Source organism: Suncus etruscus, chromosome 13, assembly GCF_024139225.1.
Source record: "Suncus etruscus isolate mSunEtr1 chromosome 13, mSunEtr1.pri.cur, whole genome shotgun sequence".
NCBI lineage: Eukaryota > Metazoa > Chordata > Mammalia > Eulipotyphla > Soricidae > Suncus > Suncus etruscus.
This window is the reverse complement of record NC_064860.1, coordinates 85805083-85832143: the sequence shown is the minus strand read 5'-3', so window position 1 is coordinate 85832143 and position 27061 is coordinate 85805083. Positions and strand designations below refer to the sequence as shown.

The following is a 27061-nucleotide window of genomic DNA, read 5'->3' as shown; positions in this document are numbered from 1 at the left end:
TCACCAAGCACAGTAAGACAGAGAGTTCAACTAACAAACCACAGCTCAGGAAAACCCCTTAGACAATGAGCCTAGTAATACTATTAAGAGAAACAATAATTATTAAGACTGGCCCCATTGATATCAGTTTTGATAATTCCATTTGGTTTTGTGCTGTACCAAACAAATATGAAGCAGATTAGTTTCTGACTGCAAGAGGCAAGCTAGAGTGGTAGATGGGAAATTGGGAATACTGAAGGAGGGAAGGTCACACTGGTGGTGGACTGGTGTTTCAATATTTAATGCCTAAAAATAAAACCTATATTAAGAACAACTTGGTAAATTATAGAGCTATAATGAAAAATGAAGCTTATGTTTGTTTATTATCTCATATGTCCTGTATTCTCACGTTTCTTTAAAACTTAACAATTGTTATAAAGACTGTAACAAATTAAATGCATTTTTGAGATGAAATACATAGATCTATTAGAAATAGACCTACTTAATTTACTGCTTCAATCTAATTTTCTGGATGAATCTGCTTTGATTTGTGTCTTTTACATTTTAAGAGGCACAGAAACAGGAATATTTTGATTATATGTGATGATTTTACCTTTCTCCACCACATGTCTGTGACACGCATTACTTTTCTGTTTTGAGTAAAGAAGTAAATAAAGTGGACTACCTATTAGAAATCTTTAAGAACTGCAATTGCTTTCTCTCATATTTATATCAATGGAATACTTAGGCAAAACATAGATAAGCCTTTTTAAAAAAATTTCCCAGAGCAGTTTATGTGTGAGTATTGATGCCAGCAATTTGGATATACCATTCTTGGGTCTCTTTTATACTGCATTAGAAATGCAATATAGGGTTTCTTCAGAATGTCTACTTAATTTTTATCTCCATACACAGTTTACTTTCATAGCTCAATATCTGACTATAAAATAAAAACAGGCATATGAATTAAACTTATTGCACTAATTTCCTGAGAAAATATTTTGGGTAGATAATAAATATTGAGTATATTTTAGAGATTTCTATTTTTTCCAAAGAAATTGCTCATAGGTTTTTATTTGGTTTATGGAATCTGTATTTGCTTTCCTAAGGTATGGGCATGTCCCGCTTCACTAGCTTCCCAATTGTTTTCCTGGCTGAGCAAAGCTTTCATTATTGTGGCACATGTCTGCAACAGCTGTTTATTCCACATGTTTCCGTTGAAAACATATTAACCTGAGCACCTGGGGATAATTATCATTCTGTACAAATGCCTTTAGATGGTAATGATTTTGCTTCTCCCTGCTCTCTTGATTGTTCTGACCCTGCTATTACTATGTACCAATGCATTTGTTTCTTCATGGTATACTAATAATACCCTTATATTTGTCATAGTCTGCTATGGTGAAGAAAGCTTGTCAGGTAACTATTTTTTAGTTAACAGGTGAAACTCACACCTCTGCCTCCCCGTTGGAATATATATTAATAATAATTTTACTAATGGTAAAGTGATTTACTGTCTTTTTCCATCTGACTCAATTAGATTTACTAGTATTTTAACTAAAATATGAATCTAGTAAACATCTAGATTGAGCTTGTAGGGAAAATACAAACAACCTATAGGTTATAGATATTTTTGCTTCGTTTTAACTTTATGGGACAGTATGGGACAGACAACAATTACTTTCAAACTTTCTTATTTGTATAATTTCACATTTGCTTACTGGGAAATTTTCTGACATACTATATGAATTTACCATATGATGATTTTATCTACTCTTATTCCTTAGGAAATTCCTTTTTATAGCATGCTTTCCAGTTTATTTTCAGTATGATATGCAAAATGAGAACTAGAAGTATCATTTTATTTGATTTCTAAATTTTACAAATAAAAAATTAGACATTTAAAATCACACAGATAGTTAAAAAGTACTTGGAATTTAATTGAGTTTTATACAAAACTAGGCAGGTTAAGCTCTGGGATTACACAGCATCCTATAACACATATTTTTTAAAAATGTTAACTACTGCAGTTATTAAATTTCACCACTCTTTACACCACTGTAATGTTTGGGCCAACTATTCTATAATACACAATTCTTATTTGATGTTCCTGTATCTCACTCTTCTTGTAAGTAGTTTTTTTGCTTTCCCTGCCGCCTAGCTGTTTAGCAATTGCATCTAGTTATCTCTTGGTATATAGCCTTGAGCAAACTTCTGTTATTAGAACATCCTGCAATTGTTCACAAAACCTCTTCACCTGATTGAATTTCACATGGTCACATGAAATTCAGTAGAGTTCAAACTAAACTAATTACTTTCTTATTCTCTTCACTCTGTCGTCCTTAGATTTCTTTGTATATATTTTCTATTTGATTACAATTCAATATTCTATGCAGGCAAGCAAATGAAATTTTTGGCTATCACTCTAGATATCGCCAAAGTCATGCACACCTAGTCAATCACAAAATCCCTCCAATATATTTTATTATTTTCTGTCATCTAACACTCCTCCTTAATTCTCCATTTTGCCACAGCTCACTATAATTTTTGCCATATCTAAATTTTGACAATATTACTGATTAATGAAAAGAATAAGGATGAATAAATGAATGATGATGAAGTCAGATCTTACCTTCAAGGATAAAGATAAAGAGTCATTTATATCAAGCATATTATAGTTCAGGAAAGGTCAGATGGGAAAGTTATTTTACCAGGGTTTCAGGAAAGTCATTTTGATAATAAAATTAAGTAATGGATATACTTAGTCATTTTAATGTCCTCCTAAATTTCTATTAGCATTTCCAAACTAAGTATCAGAGAAAAGCGAGGAGGGGAAAAATTAAAATTCAGTTTTCTAAAATTCAGTTGATGTTTCAGATACCATTTTTCCTGCAGGACTTCATATATATCTTATAAAATTTGTGATTCACAGCAAACATTTCTGTCACAAATGATGATGCATGAGGCTTTGAATAGTTGATTATATATTTTTTAAAATTGTGTAGAGTGACTAAACCAAATGAATCATATTTTATATAAAAGATAGGTAGCGCACATATATTGATGAAACTTGAGCACCAGAGTCTTTCACAGCCCTCTTGAGAGAATTATTCCAATCTTATGCAGATTTCTGCTTTATAATAACATTCTGTACTTACTGGTATGTGGCAGCAGGCTTCTTTAGTGTATTTACGAGACATTGGTTGGCAAATATCAAACCATGCACTTAATAATGATATTAAGTTATTTTTAGTTATTATGTAATTATTATAAAATGATTCATCCTAGATATTTTCTTATTATAATGGTATTAGTGTTAATGAAACAAAATAAAGTTTCAAGCAGTATTTGACTATTTTAAATGTTGTATACTAAACATTTTTCAGAATTTTTCTACAGTTAAAGACAATGATAAAATATAGTTACTTTAAAATTGTACAATTATAAAAACAGTTCTATAATTATAAAAACAGTAACAAAATAATATGTTGCTTGCCTTGTAATTATGAGAATAGTATATGAGGATTTGATTATTTTTAAATTACATGCATAAAAATATGATATACAGCTCAAGTAATATCCTGTTATTTTTTATAGAAAAAAATGAGAAAAACCTGAAGAGAGTTCTGTAGAACTCTCATCCATAAATTTATCATTATATGTCTTAATTATAAAATATGTACAAAAAGTCTAAAAACAACACTAATGCTCTAAGTGGTCCCTTCTCTTACACACATTTATAATCTGCATTTGGTTTCAGGCCATTGAAAAGGAGAAGAAAATTACATTGCACTTATTATCATTAACTAATGTTCAGTCCTTTTAGTGCCTAGTATTATATTATTAATTTGGTGACCAATGAAATCTGTGCTGTGATTGTTTCGTCTCTTAGCAAAGAAAGCAAAGTCATTATTATTATCAGTGAAATATGAAACGTTAGTTGTTCTCAAAATATGAAGACAAATAGAACCTCTATGTTATAATATAATTCTGGCTTGCTTCCCTTTACAATCACTAGGTAATATTTGGAAAGGTTATTCTGGGCTATAGTTATGAATTCAGCCTTTGATATTTGCAAATAGCACTTTTTATGTCTCTTTCCTATAATTTTATGTTTTTATAAGTGCTAAGTCTAATGGGATTTGCCTGGTTAACTAGATGAAACCACCTCAGTTTATCAGCTTATTTTTAAATTTCTGAATTTAGCTTGTAAGGCTCTAGCTCATTACTATTCTTCTATACTATGTTAGAAAAAAATTCAAAACTTTAAGCCCCAAGGTTGTGCTAGTTGAAGTCTCTCTGGGGGTCAACAGACAGGGCAATGCAAGGAGTTATGCACTGTCACGGCCTGAACAAAAACTCATCAATCAGACAACAGGATTTTACTCTCTGGTGCCTTCTTTCCACTAGAGTGGAAACATAAGAATCTTCACACAAGCAATTCTGTAGAATTACTGCATGAGATCAGGGGAACAAATGACAGCACTTTGTGTCCCTAGGAAGCACTTTCCAACATAAATAAATTGTTCTCAGAAAATATATCTTCTATGAAATTTATTTCTCAATACATTAGATTCCAAGTAGAAGCACATCATTTTATTTTTTTTAAGTCTAGAGTCAAGCTTTATTCTTTGTATGGAGAAAAGTCCTCAAATTGGGCAAGACTAGTTTTGCTGCATGGTACACAAAGCATGCTCTTTCATAATTCCAGATGACCGTAATCATACTTATACTTGATATAAATGATTCTTAGAAAGAACTTGCATCTGAGCACTATGATTTTTTGCTAAGTCAATGGCTCAAAATTGCTCTCCCTTCTCAAAGTACTCTGAGGAACTACTTGCAAACCTTCATAAAATTACAAGTGTATACATAGGTGAATACACACACACACTATTTACACACATCAGCAATAGTAGCTTAAAAGCACTGACTAAATTAGAAATTTTAAATCTCTGAATTTACACACTTAAATTATTCATACTTCTATTGGTTTATTTGTTCCAAAGAAATTTGGTAACAGTCAGTAAAAAAAACAATAACAACAATCAAAATGTGTACAACTATAGTTTTAGGATAAACAGTTAGTATGTACAGTTGAAAAAATGTAGAAAGTTCAACCTAGAAAAGGAAAGATTATTATCTACATGTGAGTGGAAACTTAGAATATGAGATCTGAGTGACATCTCTATGTTAAGTGTGATTGGATTCTATATGACATTGATGTTCATAAAGGAAGAATATCAAGAAAAGGTGCAGTATTAATTTTCTCAATTAAAGTTAAGAAATGTTGTTTTAAAATAGCATAGAAAAAATTTGGCTATGCTTTTACTAGGACAATTAGTCTAGCATAAGATGATTTTAATTTGAACTAGTAGCCTCAGATAATCTTGTTTGACTTCCATGGGAACCAGTAACATCAATTAATTACAATCATTTCCTCAGGTCCTTCAAATACATCTTCTGATTAATAATTTTACTTATTCTTTCCACTCTCTAAAATCCTCCACATTGAATAATGAACTTCATTCATTTTTCAACTGATTGCTTTGCCTTCAGTAGGCTCGGGTTTGATCCTCTGAAATACATGGTCCTATGACCACTTCAAATATTGGTCCCAAAGCACAGAGCCAAGCATTACCCTTAAATTTTGAGAGGTATGGCCCCAAAGAAAAGAATTTTTTAAATAACAATTAAAATTAATAGGCAGAGATATAAATTATAATGTATCTGAAAAAAATTCCAAGTACAAAAACCAAAATAACCAGAAATGAAGAGGAAATAGAAATTCTTCAATGATAATTTGGAATTTTAATTACATTTTAGCAATCCATAGAAACAAATGAAAAACAATAAAGATGCAAATAACCTATAAAACAATATCAATCACTGTATAAAATGATATTTATACTCAGCAAGATATAAATACAAAAACCTTTCAAGTGCACATTTTATCAAAGCCAAGACAGACATATAAGTTGGGTGTTTGAAAACAACTCACTGATGTAAAAAAATGTTTAATAATAATGAGTTATTATGGAGCCAGAGTGTTAGCACAGCAGTAGAGCATTTTCCTTGCACATGTCTGACCCAGGATGGACCCAAGTTGGATCCCTGGCATCCCATATGGTCCCCCTGAGCCAGGAGTGATTTCTAAGCATAGAGTCAAGAGTAACCCCTGAGTGCTGCTGGGTGTGGCCCAAAAAACAAACAAACAACAACAATAATAATAGTTATCTGACCACATGGAATTAAATTAGAATCATAACAATAAAAACACAAATATTTAAAACAAATTATTACTTAGGATATAAAGTAACCTCTCCAATACTAATTTGATACTATATTATATTATATCATTGTACTATACTGAAATGTTTATACAAGATACTTAAAAAAAAGGCAAGTTGATAAGCAAAAAGCTAGGCCGGAGCAATACACAGTGGAAAGAACATTTTCCTTGCATGTGGCCAACTAGGTTTCAAACTGGCATCCCATATGGTCTCCTGAATCTGCCAGGCATAATTTCTGAGCATAGAGCCAGGTGTAATCCCTGAGTGCTGTTGGGTGTGGTCCAAAAATCCAAGGGAAAAAAAAAAGCTAAAGTTATTCTAAATCTCTTTAAAATATTTAGATGAGGTCTATACACTAACCAGAGTAATTTTTGTCAGACTGATATGGTTTTATGATGTATTAAGGCATATGCATGCAAACATAATCATAAAATTTAGTAACAAAATTTTCTGCAATCCAAAAATTAATTTTAAAAAACTATGGCTAAATCTTGGACTGATTATACTTATTTATAAATCTGTCAAGCTAGAAAGAAACCATTGATAAAATAAGACAATATATTTTATAAGAGGTCGAGCAGTGGTGCTAGAGGTAAGGTGCCTGCCTTGCCTGTGCTAGCCTTGGATGGACCGTGGTTCGATCCCCTGGCGACCCATATGGTCCCCAAGCCAGGAGCGACTTCTGAGAGCATAGCCAGGAGTAACCCCTGAGCATCACCGGGTGTGGCCCGAAAATCAAATATATATATATTATAATGAAAGAAGAAAATTGTAAATGTATTCATTCATAAGTTAAAGCATAGTAACTAAGCAATATGTGACCTGATGAACAGCAAAAAAAAAAAAAAATACACTGAGTGGAAGGCAGAGAATTTAAAAATATTCTAATAGTTGAAGCTCTAAAATTGGATATAATTATGCTTACATAATCAAACAATATTTTGTGATTTTGAAAATTAACTTTTTAGATATTTAATGTACTCATTCCATTATATAATTAATTTAATAACTATTTTTAAATGTCCTCTAAGTGATGAACAATCACATATTTAGTAAGATAATCATGTTTTATGTTCAAATAAATTTATGTTCTTGTGGAAAAATATAAAAGTAAATAGAAGGTAAAATAGCTAACTACTAAATTATAAGAGTAGTATTTAAGTGAAGTAAATGATGCTATCAAAGCACGGAGTGGATATCTTCAAGTGACAGTAAATACACCTGAGCTTTAAACAATGATCAGAGTTCACTATTCATTGAAAAACATTTTAGATAGCAAAGAATTTAAGTGAAATTATGAATCAAAAAATGTGTTTGAAGAATCATTGTCAATGGATCACATATATTGGCTGTACATAGAAGGCAGATAAGATTAGCTAAAACTATTAGCCCAAATAAAGATTTTTCTAAGTAGACCGACTCGTTCTTTGAAGCACTTTATATCCTATTCTAATTTGGTTTGTTTATTGAGCCATGTCTTGATCAGAACTTTTGGGGCATGAAGTTCCACAGATTAGACCCAGAAGTTCTGCACACAAGACAATTGTTCCTTGGAGACATCTCCACAACCTCCCTATTTACTTGTAAACAAATAATAGTTGATTCAAAAGTAAAGTCATCATCACAGATAATTTGGAGAGAAGGTGCAAACATTCATTTTCTAGCAAATAAGTAGATTGAGAAGTAACTGAAAAGAAATGTGGGAAAAATGCAGACTGATCATCATATTAAAATTTAGTGATTGGGCTGTAAGTTATTCCAAGGAAGAAGTTTAATATGCAGCTCACCAAAACAATGGACATCAGTGAAGATTTCAGTTGAGAGTAAGTTTAAGAATTATTAGCACACAATGGCAATGGGAACTAAGATGTGATAAAAACCAGTTTGTGAAAAGAAAGAACAGATTAAGGTGCTACATGAAATTCAAGGAATCCTAGTATCTGAATATTAAGTAGACTAGAGTAAGGCAGCAAAAGACACTCAGAGTAGGAAAAACAAGTGTGGACACTTCTATGTGTGTTGTGTGGAATTTGGCAACAAAATTAGTTTAAAGCAAGGATTAAAAAAAAACGATAAATCCCCAGAGAATTAGTATAAAATGGAATCATAAAGACACCTGTTAATAATATGTTCAGGCAAAGTTTTTCCTCCTCCCTCCCTCTCTCTTTCTTTCTTCATATCGAGAGCTGAAACTGAAATGAAAATTAGACAGAGTAGAAAGGAATGAATAGAAAATAGACAGTAACTATAGACAGTACTATAACAAAAGAGAAAAAAGAGCTATTGCAATAGGGCAACAGGTAGGACACTTGTCTTACACATGGCTGACCCAAGTTCCATCCATAATATCACACTTAGTCTCCTTAGCCTCACTAGAAATAATCCCTGAGTACAAAGTCAGCAGTAAACCCTGAGGATAGGAAGTTATTCTTTCAATACAAAGCATAGTGACCCAACATGAGAGAGAATGAGAAAGGGGGAAAACATTAAGTTAAGAAAATAAAATATTTATGATGAGAGAATTTTGAACATAACATTGATGATAAAAGTTCAGTTCAGATGAAGACACAAGGGAGCATAAAGTGTCTGAGAAACTAAAATATTCTGTAGCAGATACAAATTAAGATTTAGGGATTGGTGCATGTGCTTCTCAAGCACATGTGTTGTCCGTACACATGCTACTTATATCTCCGTCTTGAGATGTATGCTTGTGGTCTCCCTCCACTCTGAGGAAGCCTGTTTTCTTTCTTGACCATGTATCTTCCATTACTTCTACTTTACCTCCTTTTAGTTCCTAATAAACTAGTTATATAAAACAACAACAACAACATACCTAGGAGTTGAATCTGGAGAGAGAGTACATGGAGTAGGATGCCTTTCTCCTATGTAACTGACCTCAGTTCAATCCCTGGTACCTGAGCACCACCAATGGTCATTCCTGGTCATATGGCCCAAAATCCAAAAGGGACAGTATGAAAGTAAGGGGCCAGAGAAATCACTTAAAGGACTAATTTTGTGCTTGTATGTGGGAATAAGCTTTGCATTAAGGTCTTTTGCATGCAGTTTCTCTGATTGATGCAGTAGTAATGATCTTTGTAGATGGTAAACCTAGATATAATTCCCAAAATCACCAAGCAGTATGAGATGAGATCCTCAAACCAAAAAACAATAATGAAGACTTAGTCTAATAATCAGTGACAACATGTAGAAAATGTTTTCTTTAAATTTACTAAAAAAAAATATTTTTGTGCGAGAGGGGGGTTGGGAGTCACACCCAGTGGTGTTCAGGGGTTATTCCTGGCTCTGTGTTCAGAAATCGCTCCTGGAAGGAACAGGGGACTATATGGGATGCCGGGATTTGAACCACCATCTGTCCTGGACCAGCTGCATACAAGGCAAACGCCCTACCACTATGCTATCTCTCCAGCCCCAATAACCTGATCTTTTAAAATTAAATTTATAAAGTAGTTGTTTTTGTTGCTGGAGATTTTAGCCAGATTTTGCCATTGTGATTAATTCTTTTGAATTTAAAGCATAACTTCCATTTAATAAAATAATTACAGGTACAATTTTATCCTACTCAGTACCAAAGAACATTTTAAAGGGAAACGATCGCTTAAATAAATTGGTTTTAAATAAGTACAAAGCAGTAACACATGAATGGAACATATATTGCATTTAGTATTTTATTTATGCAGACTTACCTAGAGATTTTTCCTCAGAGCAACTAGAAAATTTTTTAAATCTCATTTTAAATTTCACTGGCATACACACAACATCACATGAAAGATATTATATAGAGTTATGTGTGCCATTTTAAAAATGTATTCAATGAAGAAACTATAAGCTTAAAACATTCTGCATTAATAAAATTTTCTCTATGGCTAAAACCCAACATCCTGGCTTCAAAACAAACAATCTCACCACACTTATAATGCAAGCAAATATTCTCAAGACAAAAGTCAATTATGCAGATGGCCTTGATGGATTTTTATCCACATCACAGAACTAGGGAGGTAACTGGTTATTCTACAAAAACATGACAGTTATTCTACCGATAAAATCACATGAATAAACCAAACCCAGTATATTCAGAAAGTTTTAGATAATCTACTTACTCTATGTGAGGTTTTATGGAGGTAATATTCACTTAGACAGTTGAATAAATTGATTGGAAAAATATTTAAAGAATTTTATCTGTATGACAACAAAAAAGTAGATATCAAAGTATACTTAAAAGCAGTACTCCCAGTACTTGAAAGACTATACTGTGATCCTGCTTTGCACAAGCTTCACCTGGGTTCAATCCTCAGTATTCTATATGTCCCCTTAATCCAACCACATGTGATTCCTGACCACAGAGCTAAGAATAAGCCCTGATTGCCACTGGGTGTGACCCCAAAACAAACAAACACCATTAAAAAGCACTCATTTTTAAATCATACTATAAAGCAATAGTCATTAATATAGCATGATACTGGAATAAAGACAGATTTTCTGTAATATTCTGAGACTAACCCATTGGTTTATAAGCAACTAACCTTTGATTCAAAGAACAAGAAATATGAAGTGGAGTAAGTAAGGAAAGCCTCTTCAACACTTGTGTTATAAAAACATGTGAACCCAGACCTTTCTTTAATGCTGTGCTCAAAGTAAAATAAAAATGATTTAAATGCCTTGATATCAGACCTGAAACCATAAGATACACAGAGGAAAATGTAGGCAGAACATTAATGACATCCTCAAAAATGAAACACCACTGTCCAAGCAAGTGGAAGCAAAGATAAACAAATTGGTCTACATTAAAATGAGAGGCTTATGAACCTCAAATAAAAAGGTGATTGGGATAGCAAAGACTACTCACAAAATGGGAGAAACTATTCACCCAATATCCCTCTGATAAGGGTTCAATATCTAAATTATAAAAGGCATTGGTAGAGTTTAGCAAGAAAAATATCATCTAACCCTATAAGAAAGTGGGGAGAAGAAATAGACATTTCCTCAAAGAAGAAATACAGATGGCCAAAAGAAACATTAAAAAATTATCCACATCATTAATTATCAGACAGATACAAATCAAAATAATGAGTTATATCACACACACCACAGAGACTGGCACACATCACAAAAAACGAGAATAACCCATGATGGTGCAGATGCAAAAAAGAAATAGGACTCTCATTCACCGCTGGTCCATCCTATTTAAAAACCAACATGGTTCTTCCTCCAAAAACTAGAAATTGAACTTCCATATACTCCAGCAACTCCAGTAACACCACTCATAACAATATACCGGAGGGGCCCAGGAATGCAATGCAGAAAAGCCTCTGCTGTCCTATGTTCATCTCAGTACTATTCACAACAGCCAGAATCTGGAAAAAACCTGTATGTGGAGTGGATATAGAAAGTATGATTCATCTACACAATGGAATATTACATAGCTGTTAGGAAAATTTCATTCTTAAATTTTGCTTTTATGTAGATAGATTTGGAAAGTATCAGGCTGTGAGAAATGAGTCAGAGGAAGAGAGATAGATGTAGAATGAATACATTCTTTCGTGGTATACAAAATTAGATTGCATGTAATACTATCCAAAGACATTACAGACATGGTCCAGGAGGACCAGTCATGGTAGGATGCTTGCCAAAATTAGTGGGGAGGTGCAATTGAGGCAGAAAATGAAACACTATGGCAATGATAGTTGGAAATGATCACTCTAGACAAGAACAAAGTGCTGAAAGGAAATAAAGTGAAAGACATGATAATCTTCAGTAACAATATTGCAAACTAGTGTCTAAAAGGTTAAAAAACGAAAGAGAGAAAAAGAGTGATAAAATTGCTTGCCGCAGAGGCAGGCGGGAGAGGGATGGAGGGAAGCTGGAGACATTGGTGATGGAAAATGTTCACTGGTGAAGGATGTTATACATTGTATGATTGAAAATTCAATCATGAAAATTTTGTAAGTGTTAAAATACTCAACTGTATTAAAATAACCTTGTAACTGTGATGTTTTTAAAAAATTATTAAACAGATTATATAAACAAGTGAATATTTTTGTTTTGTTTTTTGGGTTTTTTGGGGGGGTCACACCCGGCAGCACTCAGGGGTTACTCCTGGCTCTATGCTCAGAAATCTCTCTTGGCAGGTTCAGGGGACAATATGGGATGCCGGGATTCGAACCACAGTCCTGCATGCAAGGCAAACACCCTACCTTCATGCTATCTCTCTGGCCCCAACAAGTGAAAATTTAAATTTAGGGATGGTATAGTATCTGTCAATAATCTTATTCTCTTCACTATCAAGTCAGAAGCTAGGTGACACTTACTCCTATAAATGAAGCGGTAAAATATCAGCTTCTACACACAAAATGACACAGAAGTTCCTTTTCCTTTACAGATTAAAAAAAAAAGTTTAAAATATTTCCATGTATCATTGAAAGCACAGCTACCTAGAAAATTAAACCAATTATGATTGAGGTTACATATGGTTGTAAATCTTCTAGATACCATTCACTATGTTATGGGGGCAATTTGCCAGACTTAATAACTTCTCACACAACAAGAGAAAATACATTCTCATAAAGTTTTCCACATAATATCTCAATCTTGTGTAAGAATTGCAATATGGAATAAATGATGCGACTTTCATGAGCATCACTGAGAGGAGTTGACATGCAGAGTGCATCCTAACATTTTCTATTCAGAGTCTAATTACATCCTTAATTCAAAATTATGGGAGGGCAAGTAACAACAGCATCAAAATTCTTGTAACAAAGTCTACATAATCTATTTGATGTTGTTGAAAAAACAGCATATGCTTCAGGTAATTGCTCAAACCTCAAAGGATACATCCCAATTACTGAGTGAAACCAAACGTTACAAAGCCTAACCACTACCTGTGGCAATAATAGAGGCAAAGGTACATATCCGCAGTGGTGGAGTTAACAATTTAGTAGCCATTGATCATAAAACACGGCTTCAAACATGAGTGTAACCTTGTGAATAGTTGGATTTTTTATAAGCATTTGAAGACAGTGACCTTAACTTTAGAGAGGAAAACACTTGAGCATCCTTATTACCGGTAAGTGTGGTTTTAAGATATTTTAAGAAAGAGCTTACAACTCTGATTGGATCAAAACTTAAACGATCAAAATCTTTTTCCAAAATGGAAGTGTGAGAGGGTGACCAAGAAATGGAATGTGTCCAAAAATTCTGTGCATGAAGATGGTAAAAAGGCATTCTGATGGTATAATATTTTTTTAGTGGAAAGCACAGCCATGTGAAAAAGAGTATTACTAGGACAATATTATATTATAAACATATGTACGGTTAATATATGTAGTACACATAGCAGGTGAGAATAATCAATTTTACATTGATAGATATAATAGCTCGGTTAGATTTAGTTCAGTGAAGCCCAAAACATTTATGAGTTTTTTTTCTCAAATATGACTCAGAAAATCACATATTCAGCAGATACATAAATAAAAAGGGTTTTTGGAGAAATAATAAAGGGGAAAGAATTTCTTATGTAAATTCTATAATATCTAACAGAACCAATTACATGAAGTAGTGGACATTCTAAGAAGTTCAATTAAGCCTAAGCAGTCTGAACAGAAATTTTCCCTGCTGTTTCGAGTGGAAAAATGAAGTTTGGAATTAATAATCCTATAAAATGAAACAGAAATTTCCCCCAATGAATTGGAAGACTACACCATAACCAAGAGCCTTTACAGGGTACAGGAAATAAGACAAAATACTATACATATGAAGAAACATGAAGATATTACAAAGAAAGCTCATTTTTGTGAAACTCAAAGGTTCAAATTGTCAGGTAAATATTTTCTTTGTTTGGTTGGGTAATCTTTTTGCTTTTCTTTTTTTATTTCTTTTTGTTGGTTTTAAATAACTATTTAAATATCCCGGTTACAAGTATCTTTTATTATTTAATTTTTTAATAATATAAAAGGTTGGGGCTGGAGAGATAGCATAGTATTAGGGCGTTTGCCTTGCATGCAGCTGATCCAGAACTGAGGGTGGTTCGAATCCCAGCATTCCATAAGATCCCCCGTGCCTATCAGAAGCTATTTCTGAGCACAGAGTCAGGAGTCACCCCTGAGTGCAGCAGCCGGGTGTGGCCCATCCCCTCTCCCCAAAGTAAAATGAGACAGAAAAGGAAAGAAGTGGGAGAGTGTGGTGCATATTACATGTACACTGCGGTCCTGAGATGAATCAGTTGCTAAGCAGGACAGTAAGCAGTGGCACAAACACCCCCGCAGGCCAGATAAATGTCCTAGGGTCATGTGTGGTCTTCGGGCCTTAGTTTGAGGACCCGTGAGTCATAGACAATAAATAGAATTGAAACTAAATAGAGCATAGAAAGGAAGGGTCCAATGAATATTAATGAAGGAATTTTGGCACTTGGGTGAAGATTGTTGTTATAACATTACCCTCAAAACATGTAAACACTTATACTCCTTTAAAAAAATACATGAATTATTTTAAAATGGATATCATCTTCTAAGTACTCCAGTGTAAAAATTATATATACATAGCAGAGAACATTGAACAATTTGATTGATATGGTAAAATATTTTCCTTTGTCTTTCACATGAAAGGCTAATGTCCAATATTAACATCCACACAGAAATATTCCTAGATTGGAAGACAGTACTTTAGTGTAGTACTAAAAGAAAATACTACTCTGCTTAATTTTGTGTTTAAGAAATAACTAGTCTATAGATGGACTTTCTAAAGTATACTTATCCACTAAAGTAAGCTTTTGTTATAGAAACATATGTTCTCTCTCTGTCTCTGACTCTGTCTCTCTGTCTCTGTCTCTCTCTCTGTCTCTTTTGGTTTTAGAGCCCACTCTGCAGTGCTCAAGGGTTACTCCTGTCGTTGCACTCAGAAATAGCTCCTGGCAGGCTTAGGGGACCATATAGGATGCCGGAATCAAACTCTTGCCCATCAGGTTTGGCTGCGTGTAAGGCAAATGCCCTGCCACTATGCTATCTCTCTGGCCCCTGTCTTTTCTCAATAGGTGTGGAGGAAGAGGCATGTTATCTTAGCATGTAATATATTCCAGAGAGATTCCAATGGGTTTTTCATATTCTGCCACTATCACCAGATGGTGGTGATAGTGAATGAATGAATATTGTACTCATTTTACAAATAGGAAAATTGAAATTAGAAGGGTCATAGTATACTTCTAAAATTATACAGCTATAAATGGTGATGTTGACAATGATGCCACATTCTCCAGGTTTCTCATATCCAGGATCTTTCCATTCCATAGTAAACTGATTTAATGCCTTTCTGACCTATTTTGACTGACTGCTTAATGTAAATTATTTTTGCAGGCCCTCCATATTTACCCTAAATGGAACTAATAAAACTCAAATGACTTTTTCAACTTGTAGGGACTAGGCCTTTGGACTCTTTCTTATTGAACAAATTCAATACTCAAGCATCTAGTGTCAAAGGCTAGAAGTCAAATAGCTGCTTGCTCATTTGACCTGATCTAGAGAGAATCAATTTAGGTCATTTGTCCCTAATTAAGATGTGATGAAACATGTTCTAAACATTTGAGGGTTTGTGACCTTTTCATTCAGCATGTCTCAGGGATACTAGGGACTAGCCACCTCTTGATTAAACTGGATGGACAAGTTAACCTTTGAGCTACGTCAAAAAAAAAAAAAAAGCACATAAAAAAAGAATTGCTTTGATAAATAATATATTTGGGGGAAAAGAACTGTTTTTAAAATAAGAAAAAAATGTGAATTTAAGAAAGCACTTAAACCCTCCCTGTACAAGGAGAAGAATTTTCAGATCATATTCGGCCTTAATAAGTGAGTAACCATTAAATAAAAATGTGAAGATGACACAATGTTAAAGCATGTTTTTGCCTGATCTCTGGCCTCTGATTGATGAAGTGGATGCAATTTTCACTTAAGAGCAGAGTGACACTGGCCTATCCTTCTATGCTTTCTTGGAGAACATTCAAGATGATCGGAAGGGCACTTATTAAGTGCAGTAAGCACTGAAAATTGGATGAACCTGGACAGACAAGGGCAGGAACTCTTTCAAATGTTGAACATTTAAAGTGTAATTGTACAGTAAGAAATAAAGACAATGTTCATCACATTCTTTGTTAGACATTAAGGATAAAAAAAATTAGATTTTCAATTTGAAATTGGGTTAACATTTTTAATTAAAAAATTCCCTTGCATAAATCCAATTCAATAAAATATTCATGCAAAATTAGTATTATAGAGGATAACATAGAAACCTATACCATTCTGTTATGAAATTATAAAAATCACAGATTTTATGGATAACATCAGCCTTCTTGTATTTTTCTAGATATTCATAATCTACTTTAATTCATTGGCCCTATTTAGTTATCTAGAACCTTGAGACTATTTAACCCAATTTAGGCTAGTTTTGAAGAATTACATGTACAAACATCCCACACTAGGGGGGAAGATACCATTGATAAGTGACATTTTAGTATGGAATGCCAATAACAGTAGGAGTTGAGACCAAAATTTAAAAAATTGCCATACTTTGTGAAGAATTATCAGCCATGCTGTGTTCAGATAAACATGTTGCCTGTTTAAAGTTGGACTGAGAAATCATGTTTAAACTGAGGAGAGCAGTTTTCAGTGAAAACTGAAAGTGAAAGTGGTCACAAGATATTCAAGTCCCAAATAATAAGTGAGTACTCCTAATAATCACTATTCACTTGTTTCTTACCTTTACCTTACCATTTCTTTGAGTATTTCTAAAAAAGAAAGGTGATAGTGCTAACTTGTAGCACGATGCATTTGTATTTTTACAACTTCTGTTATAGTCAGCTCATAAGAAAAAAGCTTTACTCTTTCAAGGATTATGTCATTCATTATTCATAATTCCCTTTCCCATCATCTAGCAATTTTTCTCTACAGTTCTTTTCCCTAACAATCCTGATCAAGTCTACCATTCTTTTCTAACATGATAACTTGTTTATTTTTTTAAGATGTAAGGTGTTTCTACTTATTTTTCTCATCTATTTCCATCATCAGAATTTTGTTTTATTTTTTATTGAAACCACTGTGATTTGTAAAGTTATGTATAGGTAGGTTTTAGATATATAATGTTTCAGGAACAGTCCCATCGCCAGTGTTGATCTCCCTCCACCAATGTTCCCAGAGTCCATCCCACCAACCCCGCCCCATTGTCCATCATAACAGGCACCTTTAAAGTTTGGTTGTTAAAGTTAGATCTCATTATTTCATTGTTGTTAGCTCTGCCTTGTATATTTAGTTCTGTCCTTTTATTACACCACAAATTCATGTGAGGTACCTTAGCCCCTGTGTCCTGTCATTTCATATGTGTCTTTCTCTTCTCCTGCTCAATTTATTTCCTTCTCCTCACCATATTCTGGTGCCTCAGGTGTTCTGGATAAACACCAATTTAAGCCGTTGCGTTTCTTCATGCAGTTATTCTAAATACCATATTTAAATGATATCATCTTGTATTTATCCTTCTCCATTTAGCATATTATCTTCCACTTCCATCCATGAATTACATGACATCATTCCTTACAGTTATGTAGTATTATTCCATATGTACTACGTCTTCATGATCCATTGGTCTGTTGTTGGACATCTAAGTTGATTCCAAGTCTTAGCTATTACACTGAGTGCTACGATTGATGAACAGTGGTATGCATATATCCTTTTGAATAAATGTTTTTGTTCCCAAAAGTGGGATTGCTGGGTCATGAGGCAGTTTGATTCTGAGTTTACTGAGAACTCTTTACACTGTTTTTCATAGAAGTTGGACCAGACAGCATTTTCACCAGCAGTGGATAAGAGTCCCTTTTTCATCACACCTCTCCAATACAAATTGTTTGCAATATTGTTGATATGTGTCACTCTAACTGTTGTAAGATGATAATTCATTGTCATTTTGATTTAGATTTCCCTAATGATAAGTGATGATCATTTTTTTTTCATGTGCCTGTTGGCCATCTGTTAGTCTTCCTCAGAGAGCTTTCTAGGCATTACGTTCTCCTATTTTTAATGGGTTTTTAAATTTTGCCAGGGTTAGCTTTTATGAGTTTATCCTATATACCAACCCTGCATGTATTGAGTGAAATATTTCCTACCACTCTGTCAGCTGTCTTTTTGCCATACAGAAACTTTTGATGTAGTTTGATGTAGTCCCACTTGCAACAGTTCTTGCTGTTGGCATAACAACATGGAAGATTCCTTTGAGATCTAGGTCTTGCAATGTTCTGACTATGTTTTCCTCTATGTACTTTATGAATTCAGGTTTGAATATTTTATTTATAGAAAGTCCAAGAACAGATAAAATGAATCCATAATTATTGAAATTAAAGCAGTTTTCTTCATTGAAAAAATCAGAGGATGTTTGAAAGACATATAGAAAGCTGGGTGGATGGTAGGCAGGTTTTATGTACTGCTTTGGCTGTTAGTCTTATAGCTTAATTCATCTATCAAAACTTATAAAATTGCACAATAACACCTTAATGCTAATAACACCTCAGAAATTATTGAAATATTTAACATACATTTTGATATTATCTTCAACAAACTGCTCTTTCATAAATTGAGTTCTACTCAATAATTTCTTTGATATTATTTGTGGCCATTTTCCCAAAGAAAATCAGGGCCCTCATCTAAAAAAATGTATTAATTAATAATTGCAGTCACCTTTTCTGGGAAGTACTACTTCTCCAAGATATATTTCTTTCCCTTAATAATAAAATAGCTTCCTATAAAGAATAAAATATATTACATCATTTTAAGAACATCCAAGGCAATGAAATTTTCCTAGTGTGACAAGAATTCTACAGAAAAAAATATAAAGTCATTTGTAAAGTCTTTGTGGATTTTTAGATTTGCCTACTTTGATGAGATAAAAATTATCCAAACTTGCTTTTTAAATAAAAAAATGTTTCCTGGGGCCGGAGAGATAGCATGGAGATAAGGCATTTGCCTTGCATGCAGAAGGATAGTGGTTCGAATCTCATATGGTCCCCCGAGACTGCCAGGAGAGATTTCTGAGCGTAGAACCAGGAGTAACCCCCTGAGAGCTGCCAGGTGTGACCCAGCAACCAAAAAAAAAAAAAAAAAAAGTTCACTTTAGGGGCTGGAGCAATGGCTCAGCTGTTGATCATTTGCCTTGTCCGGGGCTGACCCAGCTCTTCCGGTGTCTCATGTGGTTCCCCAAGTCAGGAGTGATTTCTGACTGCATAGCCAGGAGTGACCCATAAGCATCACCAGGTGTGCCTCCCCCTAATTTTTTTCTTTTATCCATTTATATAATGAATAAAAATGGTATATAAAGGTCATAGATATATATCAAAGGATTTTCAAAATTTACTAAGTAGGAGCTATAGGTTTTATCCCTAGACGCACATTTTCCCCTAAGAATTGACAGGAATGGTCCTGAGAACCAGTGCATATGAGCATTTTTCACCTGGAAGCTTAATATAAGGGCCAAAGGGATAGTACAGTGGGTAGGACACTTGCTTTTCACATAGCTAACAAAGGTTCAATCTTCAGCATCACAGCAAGGAGAGATGCCTGTGTGCAGAAGCAGGAGACCTGAGCACTCCAAGGTGTGTCACCAAACCAAAACCAAAAACAAATAAAAAGTTTAGAATACAGAAATCATATGTTTGAGAATTAGAAATATGTACAATATCAACAATGCTAATTTGTCCATTTTTATAATTATTTTTCAATATTTTATTAATAGTTTTCAATAAAAATCTTGGTGATAAAAAGTTCGAACATATCAGTACATTATAATATTTTACATGGATAATAATGTATTTAAATACACATGGTTATCTTTATCCTGTGACTACTTTATGTTGGGAGGGAGATTGACAGTCTTTTCAAGGGGAGCATACATTTCACAGGCACTAAATGTGACAAAGCAAGCTGCACATTTTTTAGCATATTTTAATCCTTCTTCTCATAAACAAAATATCTGTGGATTATAAAAGCCTTCCTTGTGAAAGATGCAAATTTTATAATTTGCCAATCATCCAAATAAAGTAATTTGCAATCCTAGAAATTGCTATTCCTTCTATTGACTAAGTAGCTTCAAAGAAAGTACTTCAATAACAAAACAAAATCTTCCCAAATTTCTAAATGACTTTGTTTTATGTCTAAATACATGGCCTCAATATTCCAAAGTTATATATTACAACACATTCACTATGAAAAATGTAGTTGCACATCTGTGCTCTAAAAGTCAACAAAAGATTATTTTAGAATAATTGCAAAATTTGAAACTTTTCAAGAGAATTAGTCTAGGCTTGTGATGCAGGTGTCAATTATGAATAATCCTTTTCTCAAATTCTTCCAATTCTTGTAAATCACAGATTTTAAAATAAAGAAAATTTAGTTTTCTATAAAAACCCCTGAAGGAACTGATTCAAGTTGCTTACTGTTGGAAAGTTCTGTTTTTAAAGATAGCTATACCTTTACCTTTTTGGCACATCTGTTTACTGGACACCAACAGAAATATACTAGCAAATATATTTGTGAAGATAAAAATTTCTGAGAACCCAAAGAGATAGCTCAAAAGAATAGAGGCCTGATATCAATCTCTAACACCACATGCCCACCTCTGCCTTCACCCTAAAAAGCTATGGCCATCATAGCTCCAAAGTAAAGACAGGTACAGGCATCACTACATCATGAAGCCTGAGGACTTGGTCATCAGGTCTAAAACTACCATGCTGAGTATCACTGGGTCCTGGAGCTTTGCTGCAGAGGCTTCCAAAATAAAAATAAAAACAAAACAAAACAAAAATGCCATCATTCAAAGCAGTAAAGTCAACATAAGAGAGTTAATATTAAAGTCATAAACATCCTAATAACTGTGACCAAAGATGGTCTTGTGAAGATACAATAAGGAAAAAAAAAAACTGGGGCCAGAGAGACCACAGCAGTAGGGCATTTGCCTTAAATGCAACTGACATGGGAGGAACCCGGTTCCATTCCCTGCTTCCCAGCTAGTTCCCCAGCCTGCCAGTACGATTTCTGATAACAGAGCCAGGAGTAAGTTACTCCCTGAACACCGCTGGTGTGACCAATCAATCAATCAATCAGTACATAAATAAATAAATAAATAAATAAATAAATAAATAAATAAATAAATAAATAAAGTTTAAAAAGTTAAACAAGAAAAAAATAGAAAAAGGTGTAATATTACTGAAAATACTGGGATATTCTTTGAGGTGGGAAGTATTTAATAAAAATTAATGAAGGACATCAGTTTGTCTCCTTTTTCAGGGTTGAAAATATGAGTTTATGAAAGGTATATAATAAATAAGGTTAAACTACATTACGTTAGTTATGTGCAACTAAGAAAGAATAGCTTTTAAAAATAATATCCAAGATATATTTAAGTTGCTCATGATGACACTATTTTTCTTATATGTATAGATCTGAACTCTGTCAATTTTCAAGTTAAATTTAGAGACTGCACAGCTAATATTCTGTGTCTTGAAAAGATGCCCAGATACAAAGACTATGAGAAATAGTTAGAGAAGTTAGATCAGCAGTATGGCATTTTTAACTGACTACCACTATGCGATACAAGATTCTTAAGTACATATTTTATATTATGTTGCTTACATGTCAATGAATCCTTTTTTGGAATCAACAACAGATATTTGATTGTGTATTAAGAGCAAAACTTTGTTTTATACATAAACATAGACTTTACTTAGTTGTGTGTCCTGAAATTTATTTTGTTTTGTGGAATGAACACTTAAATACTCTCAAATACAACTCAGATTTCTTGCTTATTGGCATATTTTTCAAAAACTTTACATTTTACATCAGACAATGTAGGACCTTCAACCATAAAATACTTCAAGCTGCAAATTTGAGTATTGCATTTTGAAACTATAAAAACAATAATGTTAAACAATAAAGTTAGAAAGTCAAATATGCCTTAACTTTATATGCAACTTGTTATTTAATAAAACAAAATGGTATATATGGTAAATGAAAATATTTTAGAGATCATACCAATATCAAAATTCCCAAAATAGTTTTGCTTTTATTTGCTTTTTATTTTCTCCTTCTATTATCCTGCAAGTATCTGTGCTACCTTTTCAAATAATGTGAGAGAAAAAAATATAGGTTTCTACAAGAAGGAAATCAATATACATTTCTTTAATTAACAAATATCTATTTTATTTTAGGTCAATAGAATTTGGTAGAGCATAGAAAAGAACACAATAAACTAGGAGTTAGAGTAATGGTTTTCTTTCTTTTTTTGTTTGTTTCATTTATATTCACTCTCTTTCAAAATTATTGCTAGATTCCATAATCTATGATTAGAATGTTTTCTCCCTAGCGTAGGATCAGTGAGAGCTACACATTCTCTAAGTTTCCAATAAAACCCACTTCTAACACAATTATCATTTATTACTAGTCCCACTATTCCCTCCTCTTCCATATTTACATCATTGTCAAGTGATACCTTGTTTCTTTTTACAAATTATGTATGGCTTGCCCTACCACTGAATGCTTAACATTTTCTAAGTTTTTTTCCTCATTATGACTATATTCCAGAGATCTAAAATGTTAAAGTAAAAGAATAAAAATAAATAAAAATTCAAAGTGAATTTGTATAATAGATACACTTTATTTGGCAGTCACAAAATTTCAAACTACTATTTAACTATTTCAACCTACTACTTCAACCTATCTACTTCCAGATAGCAATATGAAATATTTCAATATGAACAAATAAAATAATCATTTTTCTATTATTTCTTAAAAAACTACAACATTTTACCCACTGGGCATAGTTCTTAGCATGATCAGTCAAGTGAAACATATATATTGCACTTTGATTCCAGCTACATATGTCTACCAATACCAATGTAGTTTATTTCATGATTAAGTTTTCTTCCTAGGAAATATGGATTGTCATATTTTTACCTTTACATAATATTCCATGATAATATACATATATCTCACTCCAAATACGCACCACATTTACTTGACATCTCAGAGACCTAAGTTCTTAATCTATATGTCATGAAGATATTTCATAATCAAAGTTAATTTTTTTAATTTTTTGAATTTTAATTTTTTCCTGCATATATATAGATTAATAAGTAACTCAAAAAAAATTGACATTAAATGAATTTCCTTCCTCCATTCCGATCTTCATTAATGTCATGACAGGCAATTAGAGACTGAAAATACATTTTGACTTGTCCTTCTCTCTGTGCTCAATGTATCAATTTCTATGACATATTCTTACAGTGGGAGTATTTCGGATAAGAGACTGAAATTCATTTCTTCCTAACCATTCCTTCTATTTCTGTCAAGTGCCTGATTTTGGTAAAATGGTGCCCCTCTCTGTGTGAGGATACCTCTCCTTACAATTAATTGAATCACCATTAAGGGACTCCATTTTACTTTGACTACGGATTCTAGAAACTAGAGCAAAATTATATGCAAAGCTAAAAATTGTTTTAGAAGCTCAATTCCCTGACAGAGCACTTGCAAAATGGTACTTTGTAACATTAACCATGATCTAAGAAAGGATTGGAGGAATGTTTTGGCACCAGCAAGTCTGGCTTGTAGCCCTCAAGAGGAGCAGCATTTCAACCCATATCCCACTTGACTTTCTCGATTAGAAGCACTATATGTGAGAGAAACAGGAAATCTGCACAGCGCTTTTAAAGCTATGTGGTGAATTATAAATTAATGAAGGTTTAGTATGGTAAGGGAATAGCATCTGCAGAGGAGAGGATTTCTTAAAGACAAAGAAAGGGGAAGGTTTTCCTTAATAAAACATAACCTTTCTGCATGCACAATCAATTGTCAATTAGTCCTACCAGAGAAAGACTCCACCACAGACTGTCAAAACTAACTCACTTTGACTACTTCCTTCCCCTGAGCACAGTTTTCTCATTCTGCCTATTCGCACCCAAGAAGCTCCTTATTTTAAAATCTGCAATCAGTTTCTTCAAATTCTTTCTGCCACCAGAAATCAATTTACTTTTTATTTCTTTGGAGCTTCCTCTACATGATACAGATTTCCCTCCCACAGCTTCCTGACTCCTCTTTACCCAAGTCTAAAGCTTAGTCAAAATGAGTAAGAAGCTAGAGGAAAAAATACGAAATAAGAACAGAAATGATTTCCCTAGGAAGTTATCCAACTTGGTCTTTATATCTTTTTTATTAGCCCACAGTAATCAGGGCATCACATTGGAAGTTCCAATAGACTACAGGGAAATTTGTTGAAGTTACTTTAAATTTCAATTCAATAATTATGAATTAAATACTTACATACAAATAAGGTTGAGCGAGAGAGAAGAAAAAGGAGTGGAGATAGAAAGAAAAAAGAGAAAGCTCTGCTTTTTAGGAATGTATAATTTAATTGAAAGAGAAAATGTAAACAACTTTTAAAAAATATTCCATATAATAAAGCTTACATCGTGGTAGCATCATTAATTTATCACCTATCTACAGCAGACAAGTGGCCATTCAAAGAATATATTCAGAAGGTAATAACTGAATATTTACTATTTGTCAAATGCTGTGTAAAACCTAAGAAATACTGAGATGAACAAGATAATATCCCTTCTTCACGGTCTATTAGGGAAGTAATGCAACGAAGCAAAGATATAAACATCATGATTGAAATGATAGTTTAAGTATAGAAAGCAAGACCATATGGACATTAAAGGGAAAAACTATCTTTAACCAGGAATGGGCAACTGTATTTTCTTGACAAGTCTTGGAGGAGTTGGAGAGAAAAGCATTTCACATAAAGCACCAGGATTTGCAGAGACTTGGGTATACATGGTAGCATTCTTCATTCTGAAATTAATAATTCTGAATAATGAAAGTGATAACAGGATCTTACAAGGGAGTGGTAGGAGAGGAAAGAAAGAAGAAATATGATTTTGAAGGGTTATATTTCTTTGTTGTTTTTATTTGTTTGTTTGTTTTGGTTTTCTTGGGTCACACCCGGCAGCTCTATGCTCAGAAATCGCTTCTGGCAGGGTCAGGGACCATATGGGATGCCGGGATTCGAACCACTGACCTTCTTCATGAAAGGCAAATGCCTTACCACCATGCTATCTCTCCGGTCCCAGGTTTATATTTCTTATGTGTTTATCACAGTCTTGAAATGTCATGGCCTTTTTGTCCAGAGTCTTCAGGGAGTTCTCTGGGTTGCCAGGAAAGTAGGTGCACGGTTTGCTGAATGACGGAGACACAATCAGTTGTTGGGGTGAGTCATAATTGTGTGTGTGTTTATTTAATACTACAGGGATGTATTTAAACATGAATTTTACATATGAGAGACTGCCTACATCTGCTTTTCTGCAAGGTTAAAAAATTGTACTTTCTGGTTAGCAACAAGCTTATTAGTACCTACTGTTTGAACTATAAGTTTCTTCGCAACAGACAATTCACAGGCCTTTAGTGTGGGTTACAAATCTCCTGAATGATAAGTTCTAATTAAGAGACAGAGGGGAATTGAGCCAGAGACTACTCTGGGATCCAAGGGCAAATTTTAACATCTCAAAGTTTTTACTCCTAGACTGAACCCTGGTTGTCAATTCTGATAGATATTAAAATATTAGCAAGTTTTCCAGGTGTTCCTATGAAGGGTTATTTTTATCTGCATGAGCAGACTGTTTAAAAATACAGAAAAGGGGTTGGAGTTGTGGCACAGCAGTAGGGCGTTTGTCTTGCATGCTGCTGACCCAGGACGGACCAGCATTCCACATGGTCCCTCAACCCAGAGCGATTTCTGAGCGCAGAGCCAGAAGTAACCCCTGAGCGTCACAGGGTGTGGTGCAAAAAGCAAAACCTAAATAATAATAATAATAATAATAATAATAATAATAATAATAATAAATACAGAACATCTTTTAAAAGACTAACTTAACTTTGAGAATTATAAAGTTATTTTTATGTTTCTCTTGATGATAATTTTTCCAGGTAAAGTGATATTTAATTAAGGCCAGATTTGTGTGTACTAATTTTGTCATCTTGAAGTAAATGCTCAACTATATACATACTTAGCAGGAAGATTCTTATTAGGCCAAATAAATTTTTGCAACTATTGTTTGCAACTATTGGTAAGCTTGAGAAATACCATCATCACTTTTTTTTTCCGGGCCACACCCGTTTGATGCTCAGGAGTTACTCCTGGCTAAGCGCTCAGAAATTGCCCCTGGCTTGGGGGGACCATATGGGACGCCAGGGGATCGAACCGCGGTCGCGATCTTTCCTTGGCTAGCACTTGCAAGGCAAATACCTTACCTCTAGCGCCAGCTCGCCGGCCCCTCATCATCACTTTTTAAGGAAGCAACCTTTCCTCGATATCTTTTCTCAGCCATCCACACTGGGAAGTTCAGCAGGCCTTCTGATTTTAACTTTCCTTAAATTATGGCAGCAGTATTGAAACATAGTATATGTTAATGGTATTTGTCATTCATTTTTGTCAAATAAATCACTGAATGAATATTTAACAAAGAATTTTGGATAATTATAGATATAGATGCCTTTGGGAAAATCTCCAAATGGTGAGTATAAGGGTTATGTTGGAGGAAGTAAGATTAATGCTAAAAAGTACTAGACAGGTCAGTTCTGTAATAGGTCATGAAAGAGTACATGAGCCCCAAATAAAGGGACAGTTAAATCTGGGCATAACAATTTCAAGAGCATTTGTTGAATAAATAAATATAAACTGGGACACAGAGATTCAAATTT

At 33.6% G+C, this 27061-nt stretch overlaps 1 protein-coding gene across 3 annotated transcripts in view; it reads right to left on the bottom strand.

Annotated features, from left to right (window-relative positions):
• Nucleotides 1-27061, bottom strand: part of ALCAM (activated leukocyte cell adhesion molecule) — a 216572-nt gene that overhangs the window by 102688 nt on the left and 86823 nt on the right. The window lies entirely within an intron of this gene.